Genomic DNA, 23,111 nt, shown 5'->3' on the forward strand with positions numbered 1-23,111 from the left:
AGCTATCAAAGTCCTGGATGGTATCTGCTTCTAATAGAAAGCTGTTTTATCTACATTGAAAATCTGTTTAGTGTAACCACCTTTATTGAAGAAATAGATCTTAGCTAGATCTTCTGGATAACTTGCTGCAGCTTCTCCATCAGCACTTGCTCCTTTACCTTGCACTGTTATGTTATGGAGATGGTTTCTTTCCTCAAACCTCATGAACCAACAACCTGTGCTAGCTTCAAACTTTTCTTCGACAGCTACCTCACCCCTCTCAGCCTTCATAGAATTGAAGAGAGTTAGGGCCCTGCTTTGGATTAGGCTTTGGCTTAAGGAAATGTTGTGACTGGTTTGATCTTCCATCCAGACCACTCAAACTTTCTCCATATCAGCAATAAGACTGTTCTGCTTTCTTGTTATTTGTGTGTTCACTGGAGTCGCACTTTTAATTTTCTTCAAAATCTTTTCCTTTGCATTCACAATTTAGATAACTTGTGCAAAAGGCTTTCCACCTGGTTCGGCCATCAACATGCCTTCCTCACTAAGCTTCATCATTTCTAGTTTTTTATTTAGACATGTGACTCTTCCTTTTACTTGAACACTTAGAGACCATTGTAGGGTTATCAGTTGGCCTAATTTCAATATTGTTGTGTTTCAGGGAATAGGAGGCCTGAGGAGAGGGAGGGAGACTGAGGAACAGCTGGTTGGTGGAGCAGGCAGAACACATGCAACGCTTACTGATTAAGTTCACTGTCTTATATGGGTGCAGTTCATGGCACCTCAAAACAATTGCAGTAGTAATATCAAGTCATTGATCACAGATCACCATTACAGATCTAATAATAATAAAAAGTTTGAAGAATTATGAGAATTACCAAAACACGACACGAAGATACAAAGTCAGCACATGCTGTTGGGAAAATGGTGCTGACTGATTTGCTAGATGCAGTGTTGCCACAAACCTTTAATTTGTAAAAGATGCAGTATCTTTGAATTGCTATAAAGCGAAATACAATAAAACAATTGAATTGAAGAGACTGCTTGTTTTGTTTTGTTTTTTAAGAAAAAGGGTCTTCCTCTGTGGCCCAGGCTGGAGTGCAGAGGCCCAATCCTAGCTCACTGCAGCCTTGAACTCCTGGGTTCAAGCCTGCCAAGTGGCTAGGACTTTAGGAATGCACCTCCATACCCAGCTAATCTGCTTTGTTTTGTTTTGTTTTGTTTTAATAGAGACAAGGTCTCACTATGTTGCCCAAGCATACCTGTACTTTTAAAGTTTCGACTATAGTTAATCATATTTGGGAGATTTAAAAATTACTACCACAGAAAATCTGTCCAAAGGGTGCTTATTGTTTTCATTTGCCAATTTTGTTTTTTTTTAATTAGATGCGTCACACAGCGTAATTCAATAAAATATGATACTTTGAATAATAATTGCAAAATATATAATTGGTTCTCTGACTTGGACCATTAAACTGAATGAAATCCCATTTTTGCCTTCTTGGTATTGTATCTGGCCTTTTCCTAGTTAGATAATTATTTATTAGTGTGCACACCATTTACCAGACTCTGTGAAAGTTAAAACTAAAAGAAAACTAGAGATCACTGAGTTGAAAACTCTTATTAAAAAATGAACAGAGGCCCCTGCATGTTAATTACCTTGTTTAAAGTCACTCATTAAATAGTTGAACAAAAACTTCTGACTCTAGAATTTATTGCAATGCCTTAGTCAAACACAGAATTCTTTGTACAGGTAGAAAATTCCATTTGGATGGTAACTTTAGGCCTTAAGTATATTACCAATATGGATAGATAATGACCTTACCGTAATTGAAAACTTGTTTGTTAAAAGGCATTAGTTGCCAAAAGTATGCTGGTGGCTGAAATGTTCAAGAAATGTACCTTCCCAACAGATGGAGGTCCTGGCTACACAGGTGGGGCAGTTAGGGGTCCAGCCAAGTTCACTTTTCTCTTTGGCTCCCCAAAGCAACCTCCAGCCTGGTATCGGGGGGCAGCATCAGACCAGGGCAAGAGTGGCCTGGAATGCTCATGAGGCATCACCCAAAGTCAGAAGCAGGAAACACCTAGAAGAGGGGCTCCTTGCAATCTAGACCTACCTGCCACCTCCACAGTCCCTCAGTTCACCCCCACACTCCAGCAGGACTACATGCTCCTCCTACAGGGAGCTGCGCTCTCTGCCTCCCAGTCTTATACATGCCGTTCTCATGCCGTTCTCCACGCCTGCAACACCTTTCTCTCGTATCCCTTTTTCTCCTGATCTGGTTAATTCCTGCCAATTTTCAGCACTCAGTTTATACTTCACCTACTCCGGGAACCCTTTCTTGCCTCAGCCTCCATCATCAAACCCTACACAGCCAGTGCAGTGGGCTCCCCTCTCCTAGGTACTCACAAAACACCCTGTGAATACCTGTCTCAGTACTTCTCATCTTCCTCTTGCACTAAAATGAAAGCTCCTTAAAGGCTGGGGCTGTGTCTCATTTGTCATGATGCCTCCTGGACCCAGCTCAATGCCTGACACATAGTAATCTCCTCATAAATAGTTGTCAAGTGAATGACTGAAAGAGCTAATGAATAGGAAACCCCCTAACTTAGCACTAACAAACATGTAATGCAAATTACATATGTAGTTTTAAATTTTCTAGTGATCACATAAAAAAGGTCAAAAGAAACAGATAAAATTAATTTTATTAATATATTTTGTTTAACCCAGTACATCACAAAATTATTTTCAATGTGTAGTCAATATAAAACATTGTTAGTGAGATATTTTACCTTTTATGCCCCTAATCTTCAAAATCCAGTCTGTATTTTATACTTGCAGCACATCTCAATTTGCCTTGCCACATTTCATGGCCAGTGGCTACTGTATTGGGTAACATAGGTGGATCCATGCCAAGAAATATCTGTTCCGGGTATTGCCAGCACACTTGATGAGCCCTCAAAGCCCTCACTCCAATCCCAATATTGCCTCAGAACCCTGGTCTTTCCTATGAGAAATGACTTCGAATACACAAAACCTTCTGGTCTGGCACCAAACCCAGCTGGATTCTAGAAAATACGAAGACGGCCACTCTATAGGATTTATGTCTTGATCTGCGGACTGATGTTAACATGAGGATGCAAAACAACAGACCCAACTCAAAATCAAGAAATGCCTGGCACTCCTTTACAGGGAAGCTGGGTGGCTGTCCTGTGCTTAAGAAAACAGCTACCATTACTGAGAATGTCAAGGCCTTCCTCCAGCGTCCTGAGGAGCCACTTTCGTATTTTGATAGATGGAGAAAGAAGTTGGATAACTTTTCTTAAACAGAAAGGATATTTTTAAATTTCCTAAGACACCTGTTAATATATGTAATCAAAATGATAGCTGAAATAACTCATTAGGTCCTCATTGTATTTTTGTTGTGCTAAAGATTTAGATGATAGCAGCATCAGATGAAATAAACTTTTATCCTCTTTAATGGAACTTATGTATGGCCAAGTGCTTTTGAATTCCTATAAGGTGAAACAGAGTACATCAGAGAGTACCATTTGCATAGAATAATGTCACACATGAAGCCAGATTACATTTGTTAGATGATTTGGTAGTTGTAGTAGCTGTCACAGTAAGTCCTATTACCCCTATCTCTGACTGAAAGCTCATGCAAACTTTTGCTCCTTTTTTTTTTTTTTTTTTTTTTTTTTTTTTTAGACGGAGTCTTGCACTGTCACCCAGGTTGGAGTGCAATTGTGTGATCTCAGCTCATTGCAACCTTCGCCTCCTGGGTTCAAGTGATTCTCCTGCCTCAGCCTCCTGAGTAGCTGGGATTACAGGCGCCTGCCACCACATCCAGCTAATTTGTGTATTTTTAGTAGAGACAGGGTTCACCATGTTGCTGGTCTTGAACTCCTGACCTCAGGTGATCCACCTGCATCGACCTCCCAAAGTGCTGGGGTTACAGGTGTGAGCCACTGCACCCAACCTACTTTTGCTCTCTTTTATCTCCATCATATTTTTAAAAAATTACCATCTACTATTAAACATTACAGAAATATATAACTTAAAATTGAAAATTCCCTGTAATGTTGTTTGTTTATATTCATTCGGATTTTTCTATGTATACTCATTTTTTCTCTAAATTGAATTCATGTTCATATTTCAATATTAATTATATTTGTAAAAGTTACACTTCTCAAAGGCAACCACTACTACCAATTTCTTCTGTATTTTTTCTAAAGATAGTCTATGCAAAGAACTCCATATAAATCTTTTTTTTAAAAAAAATGGTATTATTCTATACATGCTCATTCTACTTTTTCATACTTCACATATGTTGGAGATCCTTCCATATCTATACATGAAAAGTCACCTCTTTCTTTTCTAGAGGTGCATGGTATCTTGTAGGCTGCACATTAATTTATTTCACCTGTTGATGGACAATTTAAATTATTTTCCATATCTTGGGATCATAAGCAATGTCTCAATAAATAACCATGCAATTGTGTCATTTCGAATGTGAATATTTTTATAGGATAACTTTCTGAAATTAGAATCATTAGAGAAAAGGATATATGCACTTTAAATTTTGGTTACATATTGCCAAACTGTACTCCCTAGAAAGTTCTGCCAATTTACAATTCCACTAGTACAATGTGTTCTCGTTAGCTGAGAGGTAGAAAAACAGTAACTCATGTAGTTTAATTTGCTTTTTTCTTATGAGTGAACTTGGCCATGTTTAAATAGGTTTAAGGAGCCATTTGCAGCTACTTTCTATAAATTGCCTGTTATTATTTGCTGACTTGTTTTTTTTTTTTTTTTTAGACGGAGTCTCACTCTGTCACCCAGGTTGGAGTGCAATGGCACGGTCTTGGCTCACCTGTAACCTCCACCTCCCAGGCTCAAGTGATCCTCCCACCTCAGCCTCCCAAGAAGCTGAGACCACAGGCACGCACCAACATGCCCTATTAATTTTTTTTTTTTTTTGGTAGAGACAGGGTTTCACCATGTTACCCAGGCTGGTCTTGAACTCATGAGCTCACGCAGTCTAACTACCTCAGCCTTCCAAAGTGCTGGGATTACAGGCATGAGGCAGCATGCCCAGCCCTATTTGCATACTTTTCTATTGGGTTGTTGATCTTAATGATCTGTAGGAGTTCATTAAGGAATAGGCCCTTGGTGATTTCTTGAAGTTTATCATGAGTTGGCTACGTTTATTTATGATGGTTTCAGCCATGTAAAAAAAATATATTTTTATCTTTTAAATTTTTATGAAACCAAATTTCATATATATTTTATATAGCTCCCTAGGTGTTGTGTTATAGTCATTCATTCATTCAACAAATATGTATGTATTTATTTATCTAGAGATGAGGTCTTGCTGGCCTTGAACTCCTGCACCCAAGAAATCATCCTGCCTCAGCTTCCCCAGTAGCTGGGACTACAGGTATGTACCACTGTGCCCAGCTCAGCAAATATTTATTGAGAGTATACCAGGGGACACAAGGTTCTAGGTACTGGGGCTTTAACAGTGAACAAAGGCCAGGCATGGTGGCTCATGCCTATAATCCTAGCACTTTGGGAGGCTGAGGCGGGAGGATCTCTTGAGTCCAGAAGTTTGAGATCAGCCTGGCGACATAGTGCCATCTCATCTATCCAAAATGTTTAAAAATTAGCCAGGCATGATGTTGTGTGTCTATAGTCCCAGCTTCCCAGTAATACTATGGAGGGTGAGATGGGAGGATTGCTGGAGCCTAGAAGGTTGAGGCTACAGCAAGCCATGATTAACCACTGCACTATAGCCTGGGAAACGGAGTGAGACCCCATCTCTAAAAACAAAAACATGTATGAAACAGACACAGGGCTGCACTTATGGAACTGATACCCTAGTGGAATATTTAGAGAAGTCAAATGTATTACACTCAAATTGTTTTTGTTTTACTCAACATATCATAGACATCACCCATATGGAAATCTAATTCTTTTTCATATCTGTATAGTATTCTTTTTCCAGCACATACCAAAATGTTATACCCAGTTCCTTGCTGAACACAAGCCATACTCTTAGTCAGAGCCAACAGACTATCTTATGGGACCAAATCGTAAATAGTTGAAGCTGTGTGGACCATACAATCTTATCACCACTATTAATTCTGCTATTTCAGCGCAAACGCAGCCAAGACAACATGTTCAAAATAAGCATTGCTGTGTTCCAGTAAAACCTTATGTATGAACACTAAAATTTGAATTTTATAAAATTTTCATGTCACAAAGTATTCTATTGATTGATCTGTTTATTTATGTAGTTTTGGCTGCCCATTAAAAAATGTAAAATACAATACATCCTTAGCCCCTGGGCCCTATAAAAATAGATAGCGGGCTGGCTTAGCTGCAGGCCATGGTACACTGACCCAGGCTCTAAGCCATTTTGCCACATTGCCTCCCCAGTGTCCTCTGGTATGTGAGTTTCTGTGGCTTCTTTTAGAATCAGATTTAGAAACAATGCAAACTTCATGGCCAAGGCCGACAGAGGTGATAACAATAGTAATAATCAATCACATCCTTGGGCTCCACACTAAGGCAGGCTGAGAGTGTGTTCTCAGCCACTGCTTGCCCAGCTATGTTGGTAAACAGTGTGCCCTGTCCTCATCAGAATTTAGATCTGACTGAATGATAAAGGTGATAGGTCCACCAGGGAACCACACTGAGCTCCTGTATCACACTGGGTAGCCTAAGATCCCTTACTAGATGCAAACCGCACCCACTGCACAGCACCTTCCACCTATTACTCAGTATCCCCTGACCCTCCTGTCCTTGTTATCACTGCACTCAGGACACCTGACATCATATTATGCATTAGCGTGATTCTTGTTTGTCTCCCCGGCCAGAAGCAAGCAGGAACTTTGCCTTACTCACTGCCTAGACCAAGAGCCTGGAATGGGGCTTGGCATAGGGTGGGTGCTCCACAGATGTTTGTTGACTCAATGAATCACCTCTGTAAGTCACCCACTTGGCTTTGGGCAGGCTGAGCCTGAACTCTCAGAAACATGGAAAGCCTTACTAAAACTGGAACTTACCTGCTTCTGAGAGAATCCACAAGGACTAGGCTACTGTTGGCCAACTTCTCCACACAGCTAAGTAGATAGAGATGAGGCAAAAATGGGGGTAGCTCACGGTTTCATCATCCTATACTTCCTTTGTGACTCAAAGGATAAACAGGGCTCCTTCCAACGTGTGGGAGACCTAAGCACCAAGAGAGGGTGCCCAGCTGAAGAAATGGCTTCAGTTTTCCCCTTCCAGCTGGAGTCAAAAACAAGCCTTTTTTAAGTGCCACTTATTGTTCTCAGGCTGTAGCTTGGCCATTTATGGGCTATTTCATCATTATTAAATATTTCTGCATGCTAACAAGAAATAAAAATATGAAAATTTGATGATGGGAAATAACTTCTGGGTTTTGCATGTAAGTTATGGAAAATCTGACTTTTTCCCCAAACTATTTCTATGTTACACTTACACTTTAAGAGACCACAGCTAAATTATAAGAAGGAAATTAAACCTCTTAGGGGAAGCAGTACAGAAAACCCTAACTTTATCTAAATCAGGAGGAACTCACCAGATGACAATTATTGAAAAAATCTACAACTTTTGTTTTCTCTGTAGTCATCTGCAAAACTGTTGTTTAATTTAATTAGTTCCTAAGGTCAGGCATAAAATAGAGCAATTAACCAATCACCAAATATGTTTTGATTGCCAAGTTTGTCCAACACTAATTGGACACTAACTGAACATTCAAAACTTTGGATGCTTTGTATGTCTGTGAGAGGGTGAGAAAAAGTTCACACTGTATAAAATTAACTTATTTTCTACTGGAGGTATTAAAAAGATCCAATAAATATGTTTAGAGCACTGACTGCGTGCCCAGCTAGGTGCTGGAAGTATAGTGGAGTGAGACAAATAAGGAGTTTGCAGTCTACACATTTCCTACTTATTAAGTCTTCATCTTGTATATGCATCCAGTATTTGGTGGACTGAAAAAAAAAAAAAAACAAAACAGGTAAAAACACATTCTGTAGGAACTATATGGGATGCATAAAATAAGCCTGGCTTTGTTGAGAAGCCTTCCTATTTCCTATGCAATTGGCATGTGGTAATTATTTTTGCTTTCTAATTCCTAATGAGCACTTCTTAAGTAATTGGTACCCTGTTCATGCTCCCCAGTACTAAGAATTACACTGGATAACCTCCACGGACGTGTGGATGTGTAATTTGATCAACTGGAAGGGGTAAGGCATCCACTGTAGTGGAAATCAGTTTCCTGGGTGCGTTTAATATTGGCATACAGGCGGGGAAGAGAAGTCATATATAATTACGACTAAAAGGGAGTTTCTCAGGCATGTCAAGGGCTCCTTCATACAGTCACCTAGGGAAGAAATGTGTAAGGCTTAGAGCCTGGAGTCTGCAATGGAGGATGGTTGGTTGGTTCAGTTGAGTTCAGCAAAACTAATGGAACACCAACTACATGGCATGTACTTTGCTAGGAACAGTTTTATTAAACAACAACAACAAAAAAAAACCCAGTAAGATGCAACCTTGGAAGTTCTTTATAATTCTTCAAGCAGCTTACTATCCACTTGGGAATATAAATAGGAGCAAATACTAACAATAGTTTGTGATACAAGCAATTTCGAATCCTTGAAAGAGTTTTAATTTTAGTATAAATATGTTTTCATTAAAGGCAGTTCAGTTCTTTTGTAAACAACAATATACTACCAAAGTTTGTAAAAGTGATTTATAGAAGAGCAAAAATATTTATAGAAGAACACCGATATTACTGCTTACTAAGAATAAAGGTGGAATTAGCTGGGTGTGGTGGCGCACACCTGTGGTCCCAGCTACTCAGGAGGCTGAGGCAGGAGGATCACTTGAACCCAGGAAGCTGAGGTTGCAGTGAGCCAAGATCAGAATTGGACCACTGCACTCCATCCAGGGCAACAGAGCAAGACTCTGTCTAAAAAAAAAAAAAAAAAAGAAAAAGAAAAAGAAAAGAAAAGCAAGGTGGAGATAGGGCAAACAGAAAAATACTACAGTGAGTTATAGTGATAGCCCAGAAATAATCATCTTCATTGACTTCTTACCAAATCCCTAAACTCTTTCCAACACAATTCAGATCACAGACACCATTGAATTTATGGGTGATCAGAATTAAGAAATGCTCAGCCAAGCACGCTGATTCACGCTTGTAATTCCAGCATTTTGGGAGGCTCAGACATTGGAATCACTTGAGGTTTGGTGTTCAAGACCAGTTTGGATGACATAGTGAAACATCATCTCTACAAAAAAAAAAAAAAAAACTAAAAAATAATTAGCCAGGCATGGTGTTGCACTCCCATAGTCCTAGTTATTCAACAGGCTGAGGAGGGAGGATCCTTGAGCTCAGGAGTTCAAGGCTACAGTGAGCTATGATTGAACCACTGCATCTCAGCCTGGATGACAGAGCAAAACCTTGTCTCAAAAAAAAAAAAAAAAAAATTAAGAAATGCTCATGAATTTATCTAAAAGAAATAGTCACATTGAAAAGAAAAGGAGAGCCCTGTTCAAGATGTCACAATAAGCACCTGTGTTTGTCTCTACTACCTCCATAAGCCTCATCAAGATGATAACAAAGATACCCTGAAAAGAATTGATTGATAACAACATTAACAAGGGAGGTGTCATTAGCAGATAAGAAATTTCAAGAAATTTCTAGAAGCCAAAAGCAGAGACACTGGATAGAATAAATGGAAACTACTAAAGCCCAGATGTAAATATCATAAACCTTGACAGTGACGGATGGTGAAGATGAGAGAAGTTTGAAGAAGTGGAAGGAGAGTGTAGGTGTTCTAACATCTGCAAAGTGCACAGCAGGGTACCAGTATTTTCTGGGTAAAGTTGATGGGGCAAGATGGAATTTTAGCATTTTATATAAGGTTATTAATGTAACCACTAAAATAACTAAACATAAACCACTAAATTCTTCAACTTATCAAGGAGTTCATAGATACTTTCTAATGTTGAGAAATCAAGAAACAATTCATAGTTGCTGGGATAACCACCAAAAGTACTAAAACTCAGCACAGTTACAAAGTGTTTACCTCTGTGATATGGAATAAGCAAAGGGTGGTAATGGACAAAGGCAGTTTCACTCTTCATTTTATACCCTCGGCGCTGTTCAACCTGTTAAAACAAGCGCATTGAACATTTTAATAATAAATAAATATGTAGATGAATACCTGATGAATAAATATTCTGAGCCTATATATACAAAATAATAAGATATGTTATATATTAAGTAGAAATGGCAAGACAGAACAAATCCTAAAATATAACCCTATTTTTTTAAAAAATCTTTTTGTTGGTATATTTAAATATGCATTTATAAATGTGAGGAAAGGCTTTAACAGTGCTTTCCTCTGGAGGAAGCGGGTGGGATTGATGAGGAATGATGAAAACAGATTCATTTTTTCCCCTCTGTATGTACTTCTGAATCGTTTGAAATGGCTACCAGGAGCACGTGTAACTCTTGAAAGCTTAAAAGCAACTTGCAAAGATTAATAAATTAAGGGAAGTCAAGAGACTGGCAAAAATACATTAAAATGCATTTTATACATTTCATTCGATAGGAATTCAGTATATGTGTGTTAAATGGATGAATGGAAACAAGTTTGAGCACCCAAATCTCAGCAAGGGAGTAGAATATGGATGATGGATCCGTTCATCCATTGAACAAATATATACTGAATTCCTACCATGTGCTATACATTGTACTAATCACAGGAGAAACAGCAATAAACAATACAATTTTTGTCTTCAAAGAATTCGTAGTCAAATGATACAACAAACAAAAACACACAATTACGCGACACGGTGAAAAGTGCTGTGACAGATGTATGCATAAGAACCTGGAGAGGGCTATAAAGGGACATTTACCCCTACTGAAGCGGATGGAGCAGTGTTAGCAAAGCTTCCCGGAAGCGATGCTATCCATAAGGAGTATAGACACAGGGGTGCCAAGGCATGTATGAGGTGTATCCTTCTGTGAATATATGTATTTACTTACACGTCCATGTGTCTGGAATGTGTAAGCATTTGTATGAAGTAAAAAAGCAAGCAAGCCAGCCATGCTAATAGCAAAGTAACACCGGATATCGTTGTGGCTGACACTTAAAGCCTCATCCTTGGCTCTGTTGAAGAAGCTCCAATAATCAAAAGATCAGTGCCTTCAAAGAGGCTTTAGGGAGGGCAGGAGGAGGAAGGGACGATAGCATGCTAAAGTTTCTGGGTGATCCAAATTCCCTGAGAAGTTTGGGGGAGCATAATGAAGTATCAAGAGCGCAGCCTAAATGATGTACAAATATTTGAATAATAGTTCAGAGTCTTCCTTTGAAGATCCCAAAGCGCTTCAGCAAATAAAGGCTTTCCCTTTCTAGCTGGCAAGCTAGAGACTAAGCCATTTCCCCAGGTCACAAAGACCGTGACTTACAGAAACAGACACACCATTTTAGACCTGGCTGTCTTTTGTTCTGGTGTCTGGATCGTGCTCCTCCCTCCACCCCTGGAGAGACAGAGAGAGGAAAGTTAGAAACGGCCCTGTCCAGGGGGTCGCCGTCTCTGGCGTGAACTAGCTTTGTTTCCCGAGCCCTGCCCGCACGCACACCACGTTCTTGGGAGACGCTGCATGTGGTTTCCCAGGAACGCAGGCTTTGGCGCGGCGCTCTGCATTTTCAAGTCTGCACGCGTATCCGAGTTGCCACGACTCGGCGATGCTTTGCTGGCAGGTTAGTTTATGCCCTGCAGTACTTTCGGTTGGTTTTTATGGTCTTTTAAAGCCACCGTGAAAGTCAATGGGTCTGGAAATCAAACTTCTGAAATATTCTACTCCATTGCTGAGATTCGGGTGTTCAAACCTGTTTCTTTCTGCAACAGGAGGCTCAGCATTTAAGACAAGATGGATGTGATAAGACAATGGCAGAGGAAATTGTGGGTTTATGTCTCCAGGTGGGCTAATTTCCAAATTACACTGGAGAAAATTGCTCAGGATAATTTCACAGATTTCCTCCATGGTTCGTGGTAGCAGGATTGTTGCACCTGCAAAATTTAATTACACGTTTTATTTTTATTTTTTTTTCCACAGCAAAGATATCACTATAATTGAGGGTTGCTTGTCCTAGCCAAACTTGTTTCTCGTAGGGCCCAGGAGAAACAGTTTTATCCTGGGAATGAATAAATGATGATGTGAAGCTATCTAACATAATTACTCTGCAGATTCCGGGTTCTTCATTTTATCTATCATAAAATCACTGGAAGAAGAACCTGTGCAAAAAGTTTTGATCTTCACCGCAACTCACATTTCTCTTTATCAATTGTGAGATGGTGACATACTTGAAAGTGAAATATAGTACATTAAAATGCTGTCTATCTGGAGGAATTGAAGCTAGTGTGTTTTGATTAATTAATATTGGTAATTACTATAAATAGCTTACATAGACAAATTCAATTCAACAGATCTGTATTGAGTGCCTTCCATGCTTACAGCTACCTGGGAGGCACTCAAAGGCTCACCCTCAAAGCCCTTGTGCTCTTGAGAATTACTTTTTGTGTGTTTGAAAGACCACAGTAGAAGTCCGTGTTAACTGGGAGCCGTTTTGAGTATAAGTTAATCCTTCTCAAATGGCTGGAAGATACTGTGCTATCTAAGGGCATCACGAGTCCCATGGCAACAAGCACGGAGGGCTAATATTTAGAACAAATATCTGACATCAGCTCATTTATTTGTCAGCTTTTATAAAAGGAGCCGTGTGTTTATAAAAGAGGAGAGTGTGTTTATTTAAGATCCTCTGTTATTTGGTTGTCAGCCAATTAGGCAGCACTGTTAAAAAGCCATTTTATTTTTTATTAATTATAATCAATAAGAGATAATCAAACTATGAGCTCCAAGATGAAGGAAATCATAGTGGAAAGAGGGATCTGACCAGCACTAGTGAAAGGGTGCCTGAACCTGTGGCACAAAGTATGGCCAGCACGTGCCAGTGGCTCTCAAGAAGGGGTTTGATGAAAACTTGGGAGGTCTTTTGGTTGTCACAAAGACTTTGGGGCAATACTGGTATTTGGTGGGCAGGGACCAGGGATAGGAGATGTCCAGCAAATGCAAGGACTAGTCTTGAAACACAAAAACTCCTGTGTCTTCAGGACTTCCACATCCAACCCATTCTGTAGGTGAAAAATTGCTTAGAATAATCTATGAATTCAATTTGTTTGTACATATTGAATTGAAAAACACGATGTCTATTTTGCAAGATTTTAAAGACACTGAATTTTCCAAAAATGCAACTACCATATACATGTAGACAAAACTGTGCCTTGCTTTGGGCAGAGCTTTCTGAGAGTTGGCCACCATTTGGCAAATCCCGTGCACAGCAGCATTGCTCTGGAAAGGCACTTATAGCTGACTGCGTTTGTAGCACACACATCAATGGTGATTCCAGAGATAACCAGCTTCTCACCACCTTCTCATGTCTTCTGGCATAGTTGTGCCCAAACATTAACATTTTATTGTTCGTATTAATTCAAAATAAACGTCTTGCCCTTTTTGTCTCTTTTATAAGTAGGGCAGCATCACAATTTTTAAAATTGTGGTAAAATACATATAATATTTACCATCTTAACAATTTTTAAGTGTATAGTTCAGTGGCATTAAGTACATTCACATTATTGTACAACCATCACCATCATCCATCCACAGAATTTCCATCTTGCACAACAGAAACTCTGTATCCATTAAACAATAACTCCTCATTCTCCCCTCCCCCCAGCCTCTGGCATCCACCATTCTAATTTTGTTTCTATGAATTGCCTTCTCCGGATACCTCGCTATGTAGTGATTTTTGAGGTTAAAGGTGAAACGATGTTATATTATCTATGAATTACATTGAAGGATGGTAAGGTGTTATGAAATATTTGTTATAAAAAGGGGTTATTGCCACTGCACTCCAGCCTGGGTGACAGAGCGAGACTCCGTCTCAAAAAAAAAAAAAAAAAAAAAAAAAAAAAAAAAAAAGACAGGGGTGGTTATTGGGTCTGGAGGGTTACAATATATATCAGACTATAAATACATGGTCTGCATCTTAGAAACTCAACTATTAACTTAGTTGTATACTTAATATAAAGTCATTTCCTTCAAACCTAAGCCATTTTGAGGAAGGCCTTTGTTTACTTGAGTTTTTCCAGCATTATTTCAACTCCTACACTAGTTTGACCTGCAACTATCTTGAGATTTTATATCCTCTCATCTGCAAACATGAGAGCTCCTCACCTAGCTCATGGTCTAATTTATTTAGTATCTCAGGGTTTACTACCATGGAGGGCAGTTCCTGAATAAATAATTGTTGGAATGTTTGGCAGCACAAGTGGCTCATTGGTGTAACCCCATAGTCTACTTCGCAGTTACTGCATCAAAAGCAACCGAGTGCCTCATCCCATTGCCATAACCCCACACACTGATTCATTTAAATAGGATCATTATATTGTAGCCATTCTAATGTTCACATCCCTTAGCTCTTCTGATTACTCTGGCCCTAATAAAATACCACCCAAAACCAATACAAAGAACTTGGTATAATCGGACTCATGTACCATGCCTGTGACTTTTCACTTTCCTTAAATTACCTAATTTTCTTGCACTGAAAGAAATTTCATGTGTTATTCTGTAATGGTGCCAGCCAAGAACTGTAAAAACCAGCAGTGGCTCACACCTGAATCCCAGCCCTTTCGAAGGCCAAGGCAGGTGGATCACGAGGTCAGGAGTTCAAGACCAGCCTGGCCAATATGGTGAGAGCCTGTCTCTACTAAAAATACAAAAATTAGCCATGCGTGGTGGCACTGTAGTCCCAGCTACTCGGGAGGCTGAGGCAGGAGAATCACTTGAACCTGGGAGGCGGAGGTTGCAGTGAACCAAGATTGTGCCACTGCACTCCAGCCTGGGCAACAGAGTGAGACTACGTCTCTAAAAAATAAATAAATAAATAAAAATAAAAAATAAAACCTTACCACTAGCATGAGGTTTAATTTTAATGAATACAGAATTAAGTATCATGTACTATCTCACATTTGAACAGAATAAATTCACTCAATGGGTTAATTTGTTCTTCTTCACCTCTACACCAAACACTTCATACCATTGTCTGAAGAGGCAACATGGAACATTATATATGTAGACACCTTTTAGCAAAGCTTGCATTTGCTACCCTGTGACTTTTTAAAATAAGGAATGGCTATTTGAAATGGGTTACACTATGAACGCCAGGTACCATGCACAATCACCATACCATATTCATGATCCAAGAATATCTATATATAGTTGGCTCTATGTATCTGTAAGTTCCGCATTCTCAGATTCAACCAACCTCACATTGCAAATATTCTAAAAAATAAATAAACCATAATAATACAACAATTAAAATAACACAAATAAAAACAATACAGTGCAACAACTATTTTCATAGCATTTATATTGTATTAGGTATTATAAGTAATCTAGAGACGATTTAAAGTAAACAGGAGGATGCATGTAGGTGATATGCAAACACAACACCATTTTATATCAGTAACTTGAGCATCCTCAGATTTTGATATCCTGTTGGGGAGGGTATCTTGAAACCAGTGCCCCTCAGATACCGAGGGACAACTGTATAACCAGATATGGGTATTTTTTTAAATTGCAATATGGAGTGTTCTTGATTATTTCTTCTCTGTTTGTTAAGGCCATGGCAGTTTTTCCAAAGCTTGGAGAATTGGAACTCAGTTGTTCATTTACTTACCCATTCATTCATTCAATAACTTGTGTTTACTGGCCTGCTATGTGCAAGGGACATTCTGTTAACGCAGAAATGAATGGATACTCGGTCTCCACCCTCTAATTAGTGAGAGAAAGACTTTTTTTCATATTCAGTGGTTACTTAGAAATCTACTATTAAGCCTTTACATTCTATAAAAGAAAAAGCTGAGGAATTTTAGGTGTAATGACTATTTACCAGTAAAAATATTTTATAATTAGCAATAAAAATACAAATGGAGTATTTGGAAATGTTATCTGGCCAAAAATATTCTTAGAACCATGGAAGTGCCCGAAACAAACTCAGAGATTAATTGTGTTATACTCGGCATATGATTTAGACAACCTCACAGAATAATAGAGCTATACATGACTGAGGCATTCTTAGAGAATAATGGAATTATACTCAGAGTACATATATAGATATATGATTTAATTTATATAACCGCTCCCCCCGTTTTTTTTTTTTGTTGTTATTGTGTGGGTTTTTTTGTTTTTTTTTTTTTGTTTTTTTTTTTTTTTTGAGACGGAGTCTCACTTTGTCACCCAGGCTGGAGTGCAGTGGCAATAACCCCTTTTTGTAACAAATATTTCATAACACCTTACCATCCTGCAATGTAATTCATACATAATATAACCTAGTTTCACCTATAACCTCAAAAATCACTATATAGTGAGGTACCTGAAATGAATGCGATTTCAGATATATATATATATAGAGAGAGAGAGATGGAGTTTCACTCTGTCGCCCAGGTTGCAGTGCAGTGGCACGATTTCATCTCACTGCAACCCCTCCCCTTCCTGGGTTCAAGAGATTCTCTTGCCTCAGCCTCCCTAATAGCTGGGATTACAGGCATGCACCACCACGCCCAGCTAATTTTGTCTTTTTAGTAGAGACAGGGTTTCACCATGTTGGTCAGGCTGGTTTCAAACTCCTGACCTCAGGTGATCCACCCACCTTGGCCTCCCAAAGCGCTTGAATTACAGGCATGAGCCACTGCACCCAGCCTATGTGACCTTTTAGTTAATTGACTGCTAATATCTAATTAATTCAGCTTCTCAGACAATATATTATTCCTAATTATTTGGGAGTGAATAGCTTTATAAGCTGTGTGTCTTTCTGTCTAAAACTAAATTCCAATAGATGATTTCAGATCTGAGCTAGGAGAGGGTTAAGATCAAGTTAGAGCAGGTATTTCATAACCTGAGGTGAGCTGGGAATTATCTTTTCTTTGTGAATAATCTGTACCCCTTCTTCCCCCTCAACAATTAATGTAACAGTTTAGTTGTCATTGTCATGAGAATCAAGGCAATGTGCTCCCCGCACCCCCCACCCCCCACCTCCCTGATGTGTGTCCCAAATGCTTTGCAAGAGGAATCTGACAGCCTGAATAGAAGAGTGTTGTCGGGGGCGGGAGAAAGGCGAGAGAGGTAGGAAGTGTTTCTTTTCGATGACATTTGAGCTGTGAGTTGTCAGGAAGGAAGGGATCTGAGTGGGTTTTATCAGTTACTGAGAGAAGCTCTGCCCAAAGCACTAAGATTATTTCTCAGAGCCCCATGTAGTACTTCTGCAATTTTTAGGTGGCAGCTGTAGTGTAATGAAGGAATACAGGATTTGGGATATAAGCACAGGGTTCAATTCCTGGCCCTGCATCTTAATACCTGGATTATTTGGGGGCAAGTTGTTTAAATGCTCTCAGCCTGTTTTCTTATCTGTCGAGTGTAGAATAATAATACTACTTACTCATTTTTTGTTGTGAAGTTGAGATGAGATAATACATGTAAAAGTGCTTTGTAACCTCTAACACACCATACAAAGGTCATATGATTAAGTTACATATGATTATTACAAGTGCTTTAGCTCAGTCCTTTTGTTAAAATGCTACTTATGCAATAGAAGTGGGATCAGTTAACGGACTAATTGCCTTTTGAAAAGATTAAACAGTAATTCCTGTCCCTTCCTCTTAAATCAAATTGTTATGCCCAAACCTAATAATAATAATAATAATAACAAAATATTCTTTATTTTCCCAAAGAAAATATATTTGGAATCCAGCTTTGTATTTTCAACAGTATCAACAAGGGTCAATTTAGCACAAAAAATATCAGAACAATTTGTTGAGCTTCCAGTGTTTTGCTTGCAATCTACAAAGCTGTGTATCAAAAGTATACCAGTAGCAGCAAATTAGTTACAAATTAACAGGAAGCAAACAGAGTGTTGGCCTTGATTAAGCTCTCCATGGATCATGTTAATGACTTTATTTTTTATTCGTACTATTCTACAGTGTGATGGTTTTAGATGCAATTATTATATAAATGACTGTGTACACAACCTATCTCATTTTTTTTTTAATGTTGTAGGAAAAGAAATCATTAAAAAAAAGTATGAGCTGAGGCTGGGTGTGGTGGCTCACACCCACAATCCCAGCACTTTGGGAGGCCGAGGTGGGTGGATTGCTGGAGCCCAGGAGTTCGAGACCAGCCTGGGCAACATGGCAAAACCCCGTCTCTACTAAAAATACAAATATTAGCTGGGTGTGGTGGTGCGTGCCTGTAGACTCAGGTACTCAAGAGGCTGAGACAGGGAGATCACCTGAGCCCAGGGAGGCCGAGGCTGCAGTGAGCTAGGAGTGCCACTTCACTCCAGCCTGGGTGACAGAGTGAGACCCTGTCTTGGAAAAAAAAACAAACAATAATTGTATGAGCTGATCCACTTATATTTGTTAACTACTCCACTCTTTCCCTCTTGATAATTCCACTTATATTACTCTTGCTGTGTGTGGGGTTTCATTTAACATCACCTTATGGAATCTGTTAATCATGCTTCATTAAGTAGAAGGAAATGGGTAGGAAATGAATTTTCCAATGGCCAGAGAAGAAAAAGATAGAAAATGTTGTGCTAACTTAAAATCTTACAAATGTTTTACAAAAAATTAGGCCTTGATCATCTTGATTTTGATTTCATAAACAATATTTTTCTGAAAAATATAATTTCATTGTTGTTTTCCTCCTTCTGATGGAGTAAGAGAGGGGGCAGGTGGAGACGGACAGCTGCTTTTTTATATAGATTAAAAGAAATCTCAATCTTCTTCAAAGTGTGCATTCAGTTTCTATTTGCCAAAACAGTAGGTTTTCAAAGAAGCACTTGGCCAGGCACGGTGGCTCACACCTGTAATCCCAGCATTTTGGGAGGCCGAGGCAGGTGGATCATGAAGTTAGGAGTTAGAGACCAGCCTGGCCAACATGGTGAAACCCTGGTCTCTACTAAAAATACAAAAATTAGCCAGGTGTGGTGGTACATGCCTGTAATCCCACCTACTCGGGAGGCTGAGGCAGGAGAATTGCTTGAACCCAGGAGGCGGAGGTTGCAGTGAGCCGAGATCATGCCACTGTACTCCAGCCTGGGCAACAGAGTAAGACTGCATCTCAAAAAAAAAAAAAAAAAAAAAAGCATCAGACCTCTGCTTCTAGAACAACAGCATTTCCCTCTCATCCCCACACCATCCCTAAGTTGGAGACACAATTAACTTACTCTCAAGAAAGCATGTTGGAATTGCAAATAGATTCCAGAGTGGTTGTTACACAATTTGTATGTAAATAACCTTCCAATTTCAGCACCTTTGAATTAGTAACACATTTCTTGAAACACTGAGCAATGCCTGGGGATCTCTTATCTGAAGGTAAGGATTAGCAGAAATCCTAAAAGATAGAGACCTTGGTGGTGTTTGGCTATAGCTCTTTAAAATGTAATTGGTGGAAGAGTAGGCAACTAGTGTCAAGGGAAGACTGGGCAGTAGATCTGAACTCTACTGGCAAAGAGAGGCTTTGCAGGAGCCTCTCAGAGTCATTCCCTTTTCTTTCTTCCCTAGCTCCCAGAGAGCCACTTGCAGCCAAGAAAACGAACCCTCCCCTGCTCGTTTGTCTCCGGGAACAGCCTTTTGTGGCACTATCCTCAAGGCTGATGCCTCCACCACCCCGGGGATATTGGGGCACAAATCCCTGACTGGAAATGAACAGCTACATAGATCATAATCCCTTCCCTGTCTGCCCCCACCCCCACCTTTTTTTTTTTTTAAAAAAGATCTTGCCTCCAAAGTAGAGCTTAGGGATTGTTGTCTAATCCAAGCCACCAGGGGAAATGCCAGTTGTGTGGGCTGTGACTTTGGGATGAGACCACAGAGCCTGTAGAATCAAGTTGAACCTCAAAGTGCCAGCCTTGTGGATTTCGGCCCACAGGCTGCTCCAGCAGAATGTTCATGCAGATGCTCCTTGAACAAACTCCCTCCTCAAACTGCAAATTCAGCCTTCCCAAATGGATTTGTCAAGTTGGAAATCTCTTATATATACCCATCCTCACCCTTCGTAGGCAGAAGCAATTCTAGAGCTGTCTTCTCAGCGAATTGTTAACCAACTCAGAGCCTGGTGGTGTACCGGGAGTGGCAAGTTCTGTCGGTTTATTTCAGGACAGCCAGAAGGTGTTCGGTGGAACTGGTCCCGTGCCTCTGCAGTGCAGGTGTGGGCCTGGTGGGGTGGGAAGTGCAGCCAGGGAAAACACAGGGCAGAAGCCTGGGCAGAAACTGTCCTTATGGAATCTGGCTTCCTACTCCCTACCCAGGTCACAGATACAGTGCTAGGATCCTTGGACAGACCATGAAACCTGGAGAATTCGAATTCAAGAAGAAAATGGTTTCAAATGCCATAATCTTGCATTGAATTCATTGAAGAGGAAACAATATTTGATTACAGCTATTTGATACCACTTCAAAATGGCAAGCCATTAGATTCAACTCAGTTCAACACATTGGTCCCTACTGTGTGCTGGGGTCTGTGTTAGGCACTGAACATAGTGCCTGGATACAATGAATCCCATAGGGTTCAGCTTCTACCAAGACAAGAAAGTTATCTTGGGGAAAAAAAAAAAAGTAAAAAGTACTTGTCAAAGAAACACATTTTTCCTAAACAAAACTTAACATCATAAATCTAGAGAGAAAATTATCCAGTAATAATATACTCTCTGAATGGAAAATTCCCACAATAATAACAAAAATAACAATGATATGTATACTTAGTACAGCTCTATTTTTGCTTTTCATCTAATGATTTCAAAGAGTTTAGCAACCACTGCTGAGCTAATCCTTAGTACTAAACTTGACTCTTCCATCCTTCTTTGAAAAAAAAAAAAAAAAAAATTGGCACTAACACATCAACATCCCACAGGGAAGAAGTTCTGGAAACAAAGCTTGGCTCACTCCCACACAAGCATCAAGCAGCAAATTAAAGACAGTCTAATTCATCCAGAAAAGTAAGTTGGGACCCAGAAGAATCAAATGAATGCCCACAAAATGAAAGTCATTTAAAAAAGAAATACAAGTTTTTTTCTCATAGATGAAAAGGAAAAACTTTTCAACGTACCATTGGGCATTCTTGATGGGTTTATATCTCTTAGAGATGTAAGTTCCAGAGTATGCTTTGGGAAGGCTTTCATTTTCAAAGACAGAATTTAAATCCTGTTTTAAAAACAGAAAGGGAGATAAAGATTTCATTTCCATAACATGGTATGTAAAGACAACCTGATTCAGCTGATGATCTCCAGGCTCTTTGATGAATCCCCTCAGAACCACATCCATATAAAGGGAAAGGTTACGAATGAAAGAATTCAATTGTTTGCAAAAATAAAGCGAGACTCTGCCAGAGATAGAGATGATCTGGAACAGAACTGGTCCCTAATTACACAGTAATCTGACACCTTAGTACTCTCACCCTGCAGTCTTCACCTTCAAAGGATCTTTCCAATATTAATGAATTCTTCACCTCCTTTTCTCTCATCTTATCCATAATAGCTACTCTTTAAAGAAAAGTTGATCTAACTTTTTAGAAGACTAAACATTATGTTAGAAGACTAACATTATCATTTTTAGCCTAAGATTTAGTCACAAGTATCTCTTTCCTTTTGATGCTTTGTGGTGTTTCCTTTTGCCTGGTTTTGAATACATATTGCAGGCTGTATTTATGACCCTTTGAAACTGTTCTTTTTTTTTTTTTTTTTTTTTCCCCCTTGAGATGGAGTTTCGCTCTTGTTGCCCAGGCTGGAGTGCAATGGCACGATCTCAGCTCACTGCAACCTCCACCTCCCAGGTTCAAGCGATTCTCCTGCCTCAGCCTCCCAAATAGCTGGAATTATAGGCATGCACCACCATGCCTGAATAATTTTGTATTTTTAGTGGAGATGGGGTTTCACTATGTCGATTGGGCTGGTCTTGAACTCCTGACCTCAGGTGATCCACTTGCCTCAGCCTCCCAAAGTGCTGGGATTACAGGCATGAGCCACTGTGCCCGGCCTGAAACTATTGTTACACACACACACACACACACACACACACACACACACACACACACACACAGAGAGAGAGAGATTGAGAGAGAGAGAGAAGCCTTGCTGGGAAGATATTATTATAATAAAATAATATAGAAGTATTACCATAGGACAAAGATCAGAGATGGCTTTCTAAAAGCCTCAAAGACATGTGTGAGTTGGGTCCTAACAGATAACTAGGAACGTATCAAGTGTGTAAGAGGGAAAGGCATCCTAGGCAGAGGGGAGCTGTTTGGAGAAAGGCCTGTGACATGGTGGGAATAGATGGTTCAGATATAAGGCACACTGCAGTGCAGCTAGAGCCCAGGCTGGGGGTGTGTATTGAGTTAATCAGAATGAGACTGGAAAAGTGACTTCCTCAAGGTTACACAGCCAGAAAGTAGCACTGCCTGATATCAGTGAGGCTGTCTGGCTCCAAGTCCATGCTCAGTCTGAGTTAGCACCCCAGTCCTTCTCCTTGTGCAAAAAATGAATGGATACAAGGAGTTCATAGTCGAATGGGTGATACAGGCATATAAATTCACAATTACAATACATGCAAGAAACATCTGTCGAATATGTGCCAGTAACTATGCTAGGCAATGTGAATACAAAAAAAAAAAAAAAGGCCCTTTTTTGAATGAAGCCTAAGGAGTCTGGTTAAGAAGAAAAATAGCAATTACAATACATGCAACTGCTAAAACATGGGTCAGTCCAAAGTGCTGGGGAGCCAAAGAAGAAATCTGCCATACGGAGTGAGAGAAGGTGCCTCAGAGGACTTGAGCTAAGACTGGAAGACTCACAGATCAGTGGTTGGCACTACCAAGGCAAGATCATGATCATTGCTAATATGGATGAGCACTTAACAGTATGCCAGGCACTCTTCTAAGCTCTTTATCCATATTAACTCATTT

General features: G+C 39.6%; 1 protein-coding gene and 2 long non-coding RNA genes across 6 annotated transcripts in view; 2 read left to right on the plus strand and 1 right to left on the minus strand.

Annotated features, from left to right (window-relative positions):
- The window catches only part of KCTD1 (potassium channel tetramerization domain containing 1), a 200,444-nt gene that overhangs the window by 68,375 nt on the left and 108,958 nt on the right, over positions 1-23,111 (plus strand). For 2 of the 4 annotated variants that reach the window (XM_065533966.2, XM_065533969.2), the window contains one exon: positions 4,805-5,426. The exons of the other annotated variants lie outside the window; for them this stretch is intronic. The gene's annotated coding sequence lies outside the window, so the exon portion shown is untranslated. The remainder of the gene's footprint in view (positions 1-4,804; positions 5,427-23,111) is intronic. 4 annotated transcript variants of the gene reach the window in all.
- On the minus strand, positions 8,509-11,675 carry LOC141409046 (uncharacterized). The gene is made up of 2 exons (XR_012427229.1): positions 11,499-11,675; positions 8,509-10,192 (listed from the first exon to the last, which is right to left on the minus strand). It is a non-coding gene; the product is annotated as an uncharacterized lncRNA (long non-coding RNA).
- Positions 11,682-21,957, plus strand: LOC135968258 (uncharacterized). The gene is made up of 2 exons (XR_010582889.1): positions 11,682-11,793; positions 19,715-21,957. It is a non-coding gene; the product is annotated as an uncharacterized lncRNA (long non-coding RNA).

Source organism: Macaca fascicularis, chromosome 18 (genome assembly GCF_037993035.2).
Source record: "Macaca fascicularis isolate 582-1 chromosome 18, T2T-MFA8v1.1".
Classification (NCBI taxonomy): domain Eukaryota; kingdom Metazoa; phylum Chordata; class Mammalia; order Primates; family Cercopithecidae; genus Macaca; species Macaca fascicularis.